The sequence below is a fragment of the Periplaneta americana genome, chromosome 16, assembly GCF_040183065.1.
Source record: "Periplaneta americana isolate PAMFEO1 chromosome 16, P.americana_PAMFEO1_priV1, whole genome shotgun sequence".
Lineage (NCBI taxonomy): Eukaryota > Metazoa > Arthropoda > Insecta > Blattodea > Blattidae > Periplaneta > Periplaneta americana.
Window position 1 is genome coordinate 19,466,096 of NC_091132.1, and position 14,821 is coordinate 19,480,916.

The window sequence follows — 14,821 nt, forward strand, 5'->3', positions numbered from 1 at the left end:
TCTCCCTGTCCCCTCTTGTCTCTCCCAGCCCCCTTTGTCAACTCTCTGTTCCCTCTGTGTTCTTCCTGTCTTCTCTCTGTTCCCTCCGTGCTCCTCCAGTCCCCTCTCGTCTCTCCCTGTCCCATCTGTCTTCTCTCTGCTCCCTCTGTGTTCTTCCTGTTCCCTCTGGTCTCTCCCTGTCCCATGTGTCTTCTCTCTGTTCCATCTGTGCTCCTCCTGTCCCCTCTGGTCTCTAAATGTCCCATCTGATTTCTCTCTGTTCCCTCTGTGCTCCTCCTGTCCCCTCTGGTCTCTCCCTGTCCCATCTCTCTTCTCTCTGTTCCCTCTGTGCTCCTCCTGTCCCCTCTGGTCTCTCCCTGTCCCATGTGTCTTATCTGTGTGTCCTCTGTGTTCTACCTGTTCCCTCTGGTCTCTCCCTGTCCCATCTGTCTTGTCTCTGTTCCCTCTGTGCTCCTCTGTCCCCTCTGGTCTCTCCCTGTCCCTTCTGTCTTCTCTCTGTCCCCTGTGTTCAATCTGTCCCCTCTTGTCTCACCGCGTCCCTTTTGTCTTCTCTCTTTCCTCTCTGTGTTCTCCCTGTCACCTTGGGTTCTCCCTGCCCCCTCTGTCTTCTCTCTCTTCCCTCTGTGTTCTTCCTGTTCCCTCTGGTCTCTCCCTGTCCCATCTGTCTTCTCTCTGTTCCCTCTGTGCTCCTCCTGTCCCCTCTGGTCTCTCCCTGTCCCATCTGTCTTCTCTCTGTTCCCTCTGTGTTCTACCTGTTCCCTCTGGTTTCTCCCTGTCCTATCTGTCTTCTCTCTGTTCCCTCTGTGCTCCTCCTGTCCCCTCTGGTCTCTCCCTGTCCCATCTGTCTTCTCTCTGTTCCCTCTGTGCTCCCCCTGTCCCCTCTCGTCTCTCCCTGTCCCATCTGTCTGCTCTCTGTTCCCTCTGTGTTCTTCCTGTTCCCTCTGGTCTCTCCCTGTCCCATCTGTCTTCTCTCTGTTCCCTCCGTGTTCTTCCTGTTCCCTCTGGTCTCTCTCTGTCCCATCTGTCTTCTCTCTGTTCCCTCTGCGCTCCTCCTGACCCCTCTGGTCTCTCCCTGTCCCATCTGTCTTCTCTCTGTTCCCTCTGTGTTCTTCCTGTTCGCTCTGGTCTCTCCCTGTCCCATCTGTCTTCTCTCAGTTCCCTCTGTGTTCTTCCTGTTCCCTCTGGTCTCTCCCTGTCCCATTTGTCTTCTCTCTGTTCCCTCTGGTCTCTCCCTGTCCCATCTGTGTTCTCTCTGTTCCCTCTGTGTTCTTCCTGTTCCTTCTGCTCTCTCTTTGTCCCATCTGTCTTCTCTCTGTTCCCTCTGTGTTCTTCCTGTTCCATCTGGTCTCTCCCAGTCCCATCTGTCTTCTCCCTGTTCCCTCTGTGTTCTTCCTGTTCCCTCTGGTCCCTCCCTGTCCCATCTGTCTTCTCTCTATTCCCTCTGTGCTCCTCCTGTCCCCTCTGGTCTCTCCCTGTCCCTTCTGTCTTCTCTCTGTCCCCTCTGTGTTCTCCCTGTCCCCTCTTGTCTCACCCTGTCCCTTCTGTCTTCTCTCTTTCCTCTCAGTGTTCTCCCTGTCCCCTTGGGCTCTCCCTTATCCCTCTGTCTTCTCTCTGTTCCCTCTGTGTTCTTCCTGTCTTCTCTCTGTTCCCTCTGTGTTCTTCCTGTTCCCTCTGGTCTCTCCTTGTCCCATCTGTCTTCTCTCTGTTCCGTCTGTGCTCCTCCTGTCCCCTCTGGTCTCTCCCTGTCCCATCTGTCTTCTCTCTGTTCCCTCTGTGCTCCTCCTGTCCCCTTTGGTCTCTCCCTGTCCCATCTGTCTTCTCTCTCTTCCCTCTGTGCTCCTCTTGTCCCCTCTGGTCTCTCCCTGTCCCATCTGTCTTCTCTCTGTTCCCTCTGTGCTCCTCCTGTCCCCTCTGGTCTCTCCCTGTCCCATCTGTCTTCTCTCTCTTCCCTCTGTGCTCCTCGTGACCCCTCTGGTCTCTCCTTGTCCCATCTGTCTTCTCTTTGTTCCCACTGTGTTCTTCCTGTTCCCTCTTGTCTCTCCCTCTCCCATCTGTCTTCTCTCTCTTCCCTCTGTGTTCTTCCTGTTCCCTCTGGTCTCTCCCTGTCCCATCTCTCTTCTCTCTGTTCCCTCTGTGCTTCTCCTGTCCCCTCTGGTCTCTCCCTGTCCCATCCGTCTTCTGTCTGTTCCCTCTGTGTTCTTCCTTTCCCTCTGGTCTCACCCTGTCCCATCTGTCTTCTCTCTGTTCCCTCTGTGTTCTTCCTGTTCCCTCTGGTCTCTCCCTGTCAGATATGTCTTCTCATTGTTCCCTCTGTCCTCCTCCTGTCCCCTCTGGCCTCTCCCTGTCCCATCTGTCTTCTCTCTGTTTCCTCTGTGTTCTTCCTGTTCCCTCTGGTCTCTCCCTGTCCCATCTCTCTTCTCTCTGTTCCCTCTGTGCTCCTCCTGTCCCCTCTGGTCTCTCCCTGTCCCATCTGTCTTCTCTCTGTTCCCTCTGTGCTCCTGCTGTCCCCTCTGGTCTCTCCCTGTCCCATCTCTCTTCTCTCTGTTCCCTCTGTGCTCCTCCTGTCCCCCCTGGTCTCTCCCTGCCCCTTCTGTCTTCTCTCTGTTCCCTCTGTGCTCCTCCTGTCCCCTCTGGTCTCTCCCTGTCCCATCTGTCTTCTCTCTGTTCCCTCTGTGCTCCTCCTGTCCCCTTTGGTCTCTCCCTGTCCCATCTGTCTTCTCTCTGTTCCCTCTGTGTTCTTCCTGTTCCCTCTGGTCTCTCCCTGTCCCATTTGTCTTCTCTCTGTTCCCTCTGTGCTCCTCCTGTCCCCTCTGGTCTCTCCCTGTCCCTTCTGTCTTCTCTCTGTCCCCTCTGTGTTCTCCCTGTCCCCTCTTGTCTCACCCTGTCCCTTCTGTCTTCTCTCTTTCCTCTCTGTGTTCTCCCTGTCCCCTTGGGCTCTCCCTGCCCCCTCTGTCTTCTCTGTTCCCTCTGTGTTCTTCCTGTCTTCTCTCTGTTCCCTCTGTGCTCCTCCTGTCCCCTCTGGTCTCTCCCTGTCCCATCTGTATACTCTCTGTTCCCTCTGTGCTCCTCCTGTCCCCTCTGGTCTCTCCCTGTCCCATCTGTCTTCTCTCTGTTCCCTCTGTGTTCTTCCTGTTGCCTCTGGTCTCTCCTTGTCCCATCTGTCTTGTCTCTGTTCCCTCTGTGCTCCTGCTGTCCCCTCTGGTCTCTCCCTGTCCCATCTGTCTTCTCTCTGTTCCCTCTGTGTTCTTCCTGTTCCCTCTGATCTCTCCCTGTCCCATCTGTATTCTCTCTGTTCCCTCTGTGCTCCTCCTGTCCCCTCTGGTCTCTCCCTGTCCCATCTGTCTTCTCTCTGTTCCCTCTGTGTTCTTCCTATTCCCTCTGGTCTCTCCCTGTAACATCTGTCTTCTCTCTGTTTCCTCTGTGCTCCTCCTGTCCCCTCTGGTCTCTCCCTGTCCCGTCTGTCTTCTCTCTGTTCCCTCTGTGTTCTTCCTGTTGCCTCTGGTCTCTCCTTGTCCCATCTGTCTTGTCTCTGTTCCCTCTGTGCTCCTCCTGTCCCCTCTGGTCTCTCCCTGTCCCATCTGTCTTCACTCTGTTCTCTCTGTGCTCCTACTGTCCCCTCTGGTCTCTCCCTGTCCCATCTGTCTTCTCTCTGTTCCCTCTGTGCTCCTCCTGTCCCCTCTGGTCTCTCCCTGTCCCATCTGTCTTCTCTCTGTTCCCTCTGTGCTCCTCCTGTCCCCTCTGGTCTCTCCCTGTCCCATCTGTCTTCTCTCTGTTCCCTCTGTGCTCCTCCTGTCCTCTCTGGTCTCTCCCTGTCCCTTCTGTCGTCTCTATGTCCCCTCTATGTTCTCCCTGTCCCCTCTTGTCTCACCCTGTCCCTTCTGTCTTCTCTCTTTCCTCTCTGTGTTCTCCCTGTCCCCTTGGGCTCTCCCTGCCCCCTGTGTCTTCTCTCTGTTCCCTCTGTGTTCTTCCTGTCTTCTCTCTGTTCCCTCTGTGTTCTTCCTGTCCCCTCTGGTCTCTCCCTGTCCCATCTGTCTTCTCTCTGTTCCCTCTGTGTTCTTCCTGTTCCCTCTGGTCTCTCCCTGTCCCATCTGTCTTCTCTCTGTACCCTCTGTGCTCCTCCTGTCACCTCTGGTCTCTCCCTGTCCCATCTGTCTTCTCTCTGTTCCCTTTGTGCTCCTCCTGTCCCCTCTGGTCTCTCCTTGTCCCATCTGTCTTCTCTCTATCCCTCTGTGCTCCTCCTGTCCCCTCTGGTCTCTCCCTGTCCCATCTGTCTTCTCTCTGTTCCCTCTGTGCTCCTCCTGTCCCCTGTGGTTTCTCCCTGTCCCATCTGTCTTGTCTCTGTTCCCTCTGTGTTCTTCCTGTTCCCTCTGATCTCTCCCTGTCCCATCTGTCTTCTCTCTGTTCCCTCTGTGCTCCTCCTGTCCCCTCTGGTCTCTCCCTGTCCCATCTGTCTTCTCTCTGTTCCCTCTGTGTTCTTCCTATTCCCTCTGGTCTCTCCCTGTCCCATCTGTATTCTCTCTGTTCCCTCTGTGCTCCTCCTGTGCCCTCTGGTCTCTCCCTCTCCCATCTGTCTTCTCTCTGTTCCCTTTGTGCTCCTCCTGTCCCCTCTGGTCTCTCCCTGTCCCATCTGTCTTCTCTCTGTTCCCTCTGTGCTCCTCGTGTCCCCTCTGGTCTCTCCCTGTCCCATCTGTCTTCTGTCTGTGCCCTCTGTGCTCCTCCTGTCCCCTCTGGTCTCTCCCTGTCCCATCTGTCTTCTCTCTGTTCCCTCTGTGCTCCTTCTGTCCCCTCTGGTCTCTCCCTGTCCCGTCTGTCTTCTCTCTGTCCCCTCTGTGTTCTCCCTGTCCCCTCTTGTCTCACCCTGTCCCTTCTGTCTTCTCTCTTTCCTCTCTGTGTTCTCCCTGTCCCCTTGGGCTCTCCCTGCCCCCTCTGTCTTCTCTCTGTTCCCTCTGTGTTCTTCCTGTCTTCTCTCTGTTCCCTCTGCGTTCTTCCTGTCCCCTCTAGTCTCTCCCTGTCCCATCTGTCTTCTCTCTGTTCCCTCTGTGTTCTTCCCATTCCCTCTGGTCTCTCCCTGTCCCATCTGCCTTCCTGTCCCCTCTGGTCTCTCCCTGTCCCATCTGTCTTCTCTCTGTTCCCTTTGTGCTCCTGTCCCCTCTGGTCTCTCCCTGTCCCATCTGTCTTCTCTCTGTTCCCTCTGTGCTCCTCCTGTCCCCTCTGGTCTCTCCCTGTCCCATCTGTCTTCTCTTTGTTCCCTCTGTGCTCCTCCTGTCCCCTCTGGTCTCTCCCTGTCCCATCTGTCTTCTCTCTGTTCCCTCTGTGCTCCTCCTGTCCCCTCTGGTCTCTCCCTATCCCATCTGTCTTCTCTCTGTTCCCTCTGTGCTCCTCCTGTCCCCTCTGGTCTCTCCCTGCCCCATCTGTCTTCTCTCTGTTCCCTCTGTGCTCCTCCTGTCCCCTCTGGTCTCTCCCTGTCCCATCTGTCTTCTCTCTGTTCCCTCTGTGCTCCTCCAATCCCCTCTGGTCTCTCCTTGTCCCATCTGTCTTCTCTCTGTTCCCTCTGTGCTCCTCCTGTCCCCTCTGGTCTCTCCCTGTCCCTTCTGTCTCTTCTTTCTTGCCCCCTTCTGTGTTCTTCCTTTACTCTCAGGTCTCTCCCTGTCCTTTCTGTCTTATCTCTGTCCCCTCTGGTGTCTCCCTAACCCCTCTGTGATCTTCTTGTCCTCTCTGTCTGTCTCCTTTGGGCTGTCCTTGTCCAATCTGAGTTCTGCATGTCTCCTCTATGCTCTCCTGTCCCCCTTGAGTTCTCCCTGTCCCCATTGTACTGTTCCTTTCTCCTCTGTGCTTTTCTTGTGTCCCAGCCTGTCCCCTCTATGCTCTCCCTGTAATATCTGTATTCTTCCTGTCCCTCTATGCTCTCTCTGTCCCTTCTGTGCTCTTCCTGACCCCTCTGTGCTCTCCCTTCCCCTCTTTGTACCATGTCTCTCCCCTCTGTTCTCTCCCTGTCCCGTCTGTGCTGTCTCTTTCCTCTCGGCTTCCTCTCTGTAGCCTCTGTGGTCTCCCTGTCCTCTCTGTTGACTCTCATTCCTCTCTATTTTCTGTCTGCCCCCTCACTGATCTCTCTATCCTCTCTACTTTCTCTCTGTGCTCTATCTGTCCCCTCTTTTGTCTCTTTGTGCTGTCTACGTTCTCTCTTTTCTCTATCTGCGATATCTGTACTCTGGTTGCCCTCTCTGAACTCTATCTGCATTCTCTGTATTCCATTTACCTCCTCTGTATTCTCTCTATACTCAGTTTGGCCTCTCTTTTCTCTCCATTTTCTCTCTGTTCTCTGTCTTCTCTCTCTGTCTTCTCTTTGCCCTCTGTGTGCTCTCTCAATCCTATCTGTGCTCTTTCTGCATTCTCTCTTATATCTCTGTACTCACTGTGCTCTCTGTGCTTCTCCGTGCTCTGTCTGCTTCTCTGTGCTCGCTCTGCTTTCTCTATCCTCTCTTCTCACTCTCTGTGATCACCACTGCAGCTTGCCAAGTGTCAGTATGAAATTCTGAAACATTATTGAACACTACAACACCAAACAATGAATGGATGTAATAAATCTTGCTATGCATTTGGAAAAGAATTAAGATACACATTAGTCTTTATAATTTTTCTATAACTATTAGTACAAAATTAGTTATTATACAAAAGCACTAAAGTATTGTCACATTCCTATAAATCCTGTCATTAATTTAGCAATCTTCGTGCATGACCAGAGTCCCTATTGCAGCTGGCGAAGTATCAGAATAAAGTAGTCAATTTCTATTCAAAGCAACAAGACCCTAAGAATTTGGAAAATATTTTCAAACAATTCCCTCACTATTACTACCTCTTTAACTCTCAATGTCAATCCATTTATAATGTAAAAGGACCAAAAAAAAAAAGTACTGTCATAGTTCTATATGTTGCGGCATGAATTTAGCAATCATTATGTAAGAACAGAGTACCTATTGCACGTGTCCAAGTATAAATCGTCAATTGTTATCCAAAAGAATAACACTACAATATGTATGGATAATTCTATTTTTTTTAATTTGTAAACATTCATGCAAGAACTCAGTCGCTAATGCAGCTCTATGATTAGTAGATTAAATTAGATATTATGTAAAAGAGAAAATAAAGGTACCATACTCTGAGACTTACATAATTCCTGGCATCAATTTAGCATTAAATATTCAACTGTAGACAACCTGTAGCTATTGCAGCTGTCCAAACGTCAGTACGAAATTGTCAAACATTATACAACACTACAACACCTGATCAAGCATAAGAATGTAACAAAATATTGCTATGGATAATATGTAACCTACACATCAATCCATAAACTGCTCTGTAACTATCAATTTAAATTCATTTATTATGTAAACCGCTATACAAAAGTACTGTGGAGATGTATAAGTCCGGGTATGAATTTACCAATGATTATTGCACGTGTCCAAGTATCGTCAATTACTATTGAAAACAACACCACCACAATGAGCATGGGAGTTCTAATTATTTTAATTTGTACATATTCATGCAACAACTCAGTCGGTAATGCAGCTCTGTAATTAATAGAGTGAGCCAATTATTATGTAAAGCAACAAAACAAAGGTACTCTGAGACTTGCATAACTTCTGGCATCAATATAACAATCATTATGCAAGACCATAGTCCCTATTGCACTTCTCCAAGTGTCAGAAACAAGTCCTCAAGTAATATTCAAAACAACAACACTACAAGCAGCATCCAATGTAATAAACCTTACTATGAATTTGGAAAATAATGAACCTACACTTCAGTCCCTATAAGTGCTCTAAAACCATTAGTGTAAAGTCTATTATTATACACAATCACTAAACAAAAGTCCACACCTATGGAGTAACGGCTAGCACGTCTGACCGCGAAACCAGGTGGACCTGGTTCGATTCCCAGTCGGGGCAAGTTACCTGGTTGAGGATTTTCCGGGGTTTTCCCTCAACCCATTATGAGCAAATGCTGGGTAACTTTCGGTGCTGGACCCCGGACTCATTTCACCGTCATTATCACTTTCATCTCATTCAGACGCTAAATAACCTAAGCTGTTGATAAAGCGTCGTAAAATAACCTAGTTAAAAAAATAAAAAATAAACAAAAGTACTGCCATAGTTGTAAAATTCCTGGAAAGTATTTAGCAATCATTATGCACTAAGCCACTACTGTGCCTGTCCACATATCACAATCAAGTCGCCAACTAATATTCAGAATGACAAGACCACAAAACGCATGAGAATGTAATAAATGTTGCTATCAATTCGAAAAAAAATATATTTATCTAACGGTAGAGCTTGTTTCACAGTTGTTCCTTCATAGTACAAAGCACATAGAAAGTTAACAAGAGGTAGAAAATATTAAAGTAGTAAAAACTAGTTACAGTGTATCTGGGCCTGGGTTGTAGGCAGGTCCTCGAAAACAAAACAGATGATCAAACATTTTACACTTACCTTGGGCAGAAGACGGAGTGTTGACAAAGCTGAATCTGTTAACTTTGGATGTCTCAGACGTTCTTGTGAGCTGTGTGTTCGAATGAACAATTTCTTGTCTCCACTTTGCCAACTCCACTTCTTCTTCTTCTAGAGTCAGTGCGCCATCTGCAACACGATTACCAAATCAAGACGTACCACTTGTTTAATACAACGGTTGCAAATCAAGTACCAGTCCTGGAAATATACTTCTACAAATCGTTGCTCAATGGCATCATGGTTTACCCTAACTCAATTCCATAATTTTCTCTCTCCTCTTCTGCACAGTCCCAGTTTATAAACTTCAACTACCCTCTGTATTACATTATAGCCAATACTTTACTTTTATATCACAGGTATATAGAAAAAGAAAACATCAAGCCCTTCTAGTAACTGATAACGACTACCCTCCATTACCAAAGACTGTTATTTGCTAGTTTGTATGCTCCTAATGAAAATCTATCGTGCAACTAATACGAGAGGAAATTGTGCTTATTCTTTTATAAGCATTCTTCCGAAACTATTGAGTCTCCAAACTCAGTACAAGAAGACTTTCTTACTTAACACATTGACTTATTATCACTTACTACCCATAGAAAGCATATTTTTCACGTATAAGATGTTGTTTGAATCCATAAATAAGATGTTACACAGTCTGAAATGAATAGATAATGCGTTAGTTTGTGTAGTGTAGATAACAAGTTAATAATTCTAAACTCTACAATCATTAAGGTAATACCGTTGCTTCAAAGTGAAACACTGACTTATATTGTACAAGTTAAAAATTTATTTTGAAGCTAATGCTTTAGTTTTAAATGAAAAGAAAACAGAATCATTAACATTTAGGCTAATTAAAAATCTTGCTCAACAAATTGTTCATATAACATGCTTGGAATTGTGGTTGACACAAAGCTAACTTCCGACAACGTATTGAGATTTTAAGTATTAAATTATCCAGTATTTAATTTTTTTTTTAAGTGTAAAAATAATTTCACCATTAAAATATATTAAGACTGCCGATTATGCATATTTTAACAGTACATTAAAATATGGCACCTCATTATGGGGCAACAGTACTTACATCATCAAGATTTTTAAATTATAGAAAAAAGGCATCAGGATTCGTCTGAAACAAGGCATCAGGATTAGTCTGAAAAAATGCATCAGGATTAGTCTGAAAAAAGGCATCAGGATTAGTCTATCACCAATTCTCATTATCATGATCATTGTCGTCCTTTATTTATTAACGAGAAAATCTTAGCTGTCACAAGTTTATATATTTTTTAATTATTAATGTATATCAAGCAAAATTTTAATAATTACACTTTTACGAAAGATTGTCATGATCATAATACTAGGTAATTAAATACGTTTCAGCGACCAAAATGTCGATTAATAAAAACCAGCAATAACTGAGATAATAGCAATAAAACTGCCTAATAAAATACGTAGGCCTACATAGACTATTTATTTACTTTATGCAGTCGCGAATTTATAAATGTTATCTGTAACTTAATTGGCTCATTAGCAAGCCTTTATATGATAAAAAAATGTTTAATTCCAAGGTCTATTAGACTATTTCAGTGGCTAAAGACTGTTATGTAAATAATAATAATATATATAGTACGATTATTTATTCCTGACAGTCGCCGGTCAGGCGAGTACATCAAGTTACACCAAGGGATGTTCAGGTTAGTCTGTCTCCTGCAGTCAGAGCAATCAGATGTCAGGCATACGGTATAACGTTGTTTCCCGTACAGTTAAGCTGTACTGCATTCCTTTACCGGCTCCTCGCCCTTACCTCTATCCCGGAACTCTCCCACAACTCCTATTACTTCCCCTCTTTCGCGTCGCTAAGCTGTCAGGACTAAATAATCGGTCTGTACAAGTGAGAGTCAAAAAGTAACCTTAATAATTGTTTGTTAGTTATTTAATATAAAGTTTGTTAAACGAATTTATATAAAATTATATTATTGTTTTGAAAAATCAGAATGTCCAGTATTTATGTAGTTTACTTAAGGAAGTAAGATAATACTAAGGTTTATTTTAAATTAATAAAACAGTTTTTTAATTATGAAATAAAATTACATTCCTATATTTCTTTTAACAGTGGACAACTACTTTAATAGATTATATTTCCGCTCAATGTTAATTACTACATACAGGCAACGAATGATAATATAGCAATAACGTCATGGAATTTAATATTCTGATACGTATGTCATAAAATCAAATGGCGTAATCTTACCAGCCATGTTGACTTTGTTTGTCGGGAACCACTGCCGTCTGGATTGTATTAATATATTGCAATCCAGAAGGCAGTGTTGGGAACAAACAAATTATGGCGCCAGAATTAAAATCGTACTGTGCTGTATTAAGTCAATGTACCCAGAACGGTTTGCCTACATGCCCATTAGGCGCTTTACATTGTATCATTAAGTCAATGTATTCGAGAACTTTTTTAATGCAAAATAATACCCTTACCTCATATTTAGTTGGTACAAAATTATCCCAATGTATTGCCCTGATATATTTCCGGCATAAATCTTCTTCCTTTGGGAATAAAAATACACTGACTTTCGAACCAGGTAAATAATTTCCTTCAGAGGTACGTAGGCAACATTTGCGTGGCATATTCATATATTCACATGTAAATGAATGCACCCTATGCTGTCAACCAGACTCAAGAATGGATCAGAAACACCTGCTGCATTGTATAGAAATATCAAGACTCTGCGAGAATCCAAGTGGACTTTACTGGAGGCAACAGGCAAAATGAGTTAAAGGATCCCAACTACTCAGCCAGCCACGTTTTGCAAAGTTCAACTTATCGGCAACGAGGGTACTGACTCACCATCAGAATAAAAGCTCTGATTTTGGCATAAGCACGATAAATACGGAGAGTGCATGACGAAAATAAGAAAATAATAATAATAATAATAATACTACCCAGACAGATGATTTACTACACACCACGAGGAAAAATATTTATTGGAAGACCTCACAAGAGATGGTTGGACCCTGTAAACAGGCCACTAGCCCTACTCTTTGAAAGGATGATACAGCCCTTTGGTAAAATCCTACAAGTCAAGTTCTTGTAGTTTCTTAATTTCGTTTGCCAGAAAGATTTAATTAATTTTCCTTAACTATCATGCTCTAGGTACTGTATGTTTTTCGAAATAAAATATAAGTTTCTAAGAAAAAATTCCTTGTACAAGTACAGACAGATTTATTTCTACTACTACGATACTGCAAATAAATCAGATGGGATACAATTTGTTTATTTATTGACATTCTTTCAGTAATAAAGTTATTCCTGAACCCTGACATGTATGGCACACCCCCACGATTGTCCAACCCTTGGTCAGCACACTCATCACTCCATCGCCCTTGGCATGAGATATATAAACAGTCCTTATGGGTAGCATGCTTCACGAAGTCTTTGCTGCTCCTGCTCTACAGCAACAAATGAAAGATTACTCATCTACAATCCAGATTAAACATGAACGTGTCATCTCTGCTGTCAAGTTCAGATTTAAAACAATGCTCGTCTCCAGTTAATAAGAGCATGATTTATAATATGATATATGATATCTATACTAATAATAAATCTGTAGCCGAAATTTTTCTGGTAATTTTCGATTTTCCCAAAATAATTGGTCCTAACATATATAATTAATCACCCTGAAACCGAAAATCGCTTTTTTGAAATTTTTGTTTCTATGTCTGTCTGTCTGTCTGTCTGTCTGTATGTTTGTTACCTTTTCACGCGATAATGGCTGAACCGATTTTGACGAAAATTGGAATATAAATTAAGTTCGTTGTAACTTAGATTATAGGCTATATGGCATTCAAAACACGTTATTTAAAAGGGGGGTTATAAGGGGGCCTGAATTAAATAAATCGAAATATCTCGCTTATTATTGATTTTTGTGAAAAATGTTACATAACAAAAGTTTCTTTAAAAATGATTTCTGATAAGTTTTATTCTTTGAAACATTTTGATAGGACTGATATTTAATGATATAATTGAGTTTTACAATTAAAATAACTGCCATCTAAGGCGGTGTATTGAAATAAAAAACAAATGACGTCTATAAGGGGCCTTGGACACAACAATCGAAAGCTATGAGACATAGCCTACAGAGAATGTTTCTGTGTTTGTATGAAGTAATATCGGAAGCTAAATTAACCGATTTGTATAATTAATTATTATTATATCATTGGAAAGTGTAGTTTCTCTGGATGGACATAATGCTATAATGTTATTATAGTAACTTGTGAGTGAATTGAGGACAGGTAAGATTAAAATAGCTTCTTATGCACAGAAAACTTGATAGGTTATTCAGTATATTCATTACCTGTATTTCTTATAATAATGTTTATGAACATATTCATTTTTATCTCAGAGAATTAACGAACGAGAGTGTATTGATTTAGTATGCAGTAATACAGTAGTACGTTAGCTTAGCAATCCATTATTTTATAATTCAAATTTTAACTATGCTCAATTGAATCGTGTTAAAATACATAAAATACATATGCAATAAATGCAATGGAAAACAATTGGGTAATGAGCCAACCAGATTATGTTGCGCTGTTGTAAAAGTTGTTCCTCCTGAGATTCAAGAGCTCCCACAACAAATTAAAAACTTTCTAATTCGAGTACATCCGTTATCAACACACTTTTTCATAATATAATATAATATAAACATAATAATAAATCTGTAGCCAAAATTTTTCTGTTAATTTTCGCTTTTCCAAAAATAATTGGTAATAACAATTAAGAAACATGTTAAAGGAATTGTCATTGCACCAAATGAGTGGTCTCTGGATCAAAATGATCGCATTTTAATATTTTAAATACAATTTAAATTAAGTAACATATTAAACGATTTATCCTTCTATCAAACACGAATGTTCCCTGGATCAAATGTCCTATTTTAATTATGTAATTACTTTATATTTATTTCTAATGGGTGCAGCGGAGCGCACGGGTATGGCTAGTATACATATATTTCTCAAAATCTTCGGTCCTGCTGGCCCTTCACATTTCTGTATTCGGGCCAGCATTCCCTTACTTGCACTATTTACAACTTTAAACAAGACGTATTTTGACACTTGAAGCCTTTTCTTGCTAAGTCTTTCATGTCCCTTCACTTTCACTTGACCATTCTTTTACTTTTCTACTTCCCTTCTCTTATTCTCAGTTCCCTTAAAAATCATTCCTACCTTCATAACTAACTTAATACTTTAAATAACAATACATATAACTTATTTAATATATAAGACCTAACCCTTGTTGACTATTTCACTATTATTATATTCACTGTCTAAACTCTTCTCACCCAACACATTAGCGCTCGTATCCTAGCAACATTGCTTTCACTTTATTTATAACACTATTTAACACTGAAAAAAGTATAATAGTTCACTACCATTTATCCATTACCTAGCTAACCTACTATTATTTCAGCCCATTGATGCACCATTTCCTCAGATTATAGACAGGTTTTTCTCCACTATTGCCCCCTCTTTTCTCACTCCTGGCACGCTTTACACACTCACTACTTCCCCTTCTATTCCCTGCACTTATTTCGCTTCCTCGTTCACCAGTCTCTTCTTTCGTCGGTTCAGCATTCCTCTCTCTCCCCTTCTGCCTTTCTCCACTTCTGTTGCCATCTGATACTATGCTTGTTCCGCTGGCTTGATGTCATTACTGGTCGTCTACTAGATGGTGCAGCCGCTGCCTTAGAGTTCACCGCCTGAGTGGAATTTGCTGATGATGGATTCTTTCGACATTCTTCCCTCGCAATCTCCTGAGTCACTGTCCTCATGTCTTCCACAACTTCACCTTTTCTATTTCTTCCACTATTATTAACAATCTTTCTAACTCTCTCCTTTATCTCTAATCTTTTCCTTTCGTCAATATTCTCTCCATTTTCCGCCGCATTCAAGTTTTCCAAACAAAATTCAACATCAAATAACTCCCCGTTAATTTTCAATTTGTCCTTAATTAATTTTGCATAATGTCCATTATTCCTAGCTGCTTTCATAAACGGATGAGTCGACCTGGTTGGCAAGTTGGTATAGTGCTGGCCTTCTATGCCCAAGGTTGCGGGTTCGATCCCGGGTCAAATCGATGGCATTTAAGTGTGCTTAAATGTGACAGGCTCATGTCAGTAGATTTACTGGCATGTAAAAGAACTCCTGCGGGACAAAATTCCGGCACATCCGGCGACGCTGATATAACCTCTGCAGTTGCGAGCGTCGTTAAATAAAAAACAAAACAAAACATAAACGGATGATTTATAATA

At 43.2% G+C, this 14,821-nt stretch overlaps 1 long non-coding RNA gene across 4 annotated transcripts in view; it reads right to left on the reverse strand.

Moving 5' to 3' along the window:
* LOC138716219 (uncharacterized) overlaps positions 1 to 10,798 on the reverse strand; it is a 115,526-nt gene extending 104,728 nt beyond the window's left edge. Inside the window, exons 1-3 of one of the 4 annotated variants that reach the window (XR_011336595.1) lie at positions 9,586 to 10,798; positions 8,487 to 8,633; positions 6,414 to 6,532 (exon numbers count right to left, since the gene is read on the reverse strand). This is a non-coding gene — a long non-coding RNA (uncharacterized lncRNA). The remainder of the gene's footprint in view (positions 1 to 6,413; positions 6,533 to 8,486; positions 8,634 to 9,585) is intronic. The other 3 variants (XR_011336593.1, XR_011336592.1, XR_011336596.1) reach the window with 3 other exon arrangements.
* Between the last annotated feature and the right edge of the window lie 4,023 nt (positions 10,799 to 14,821).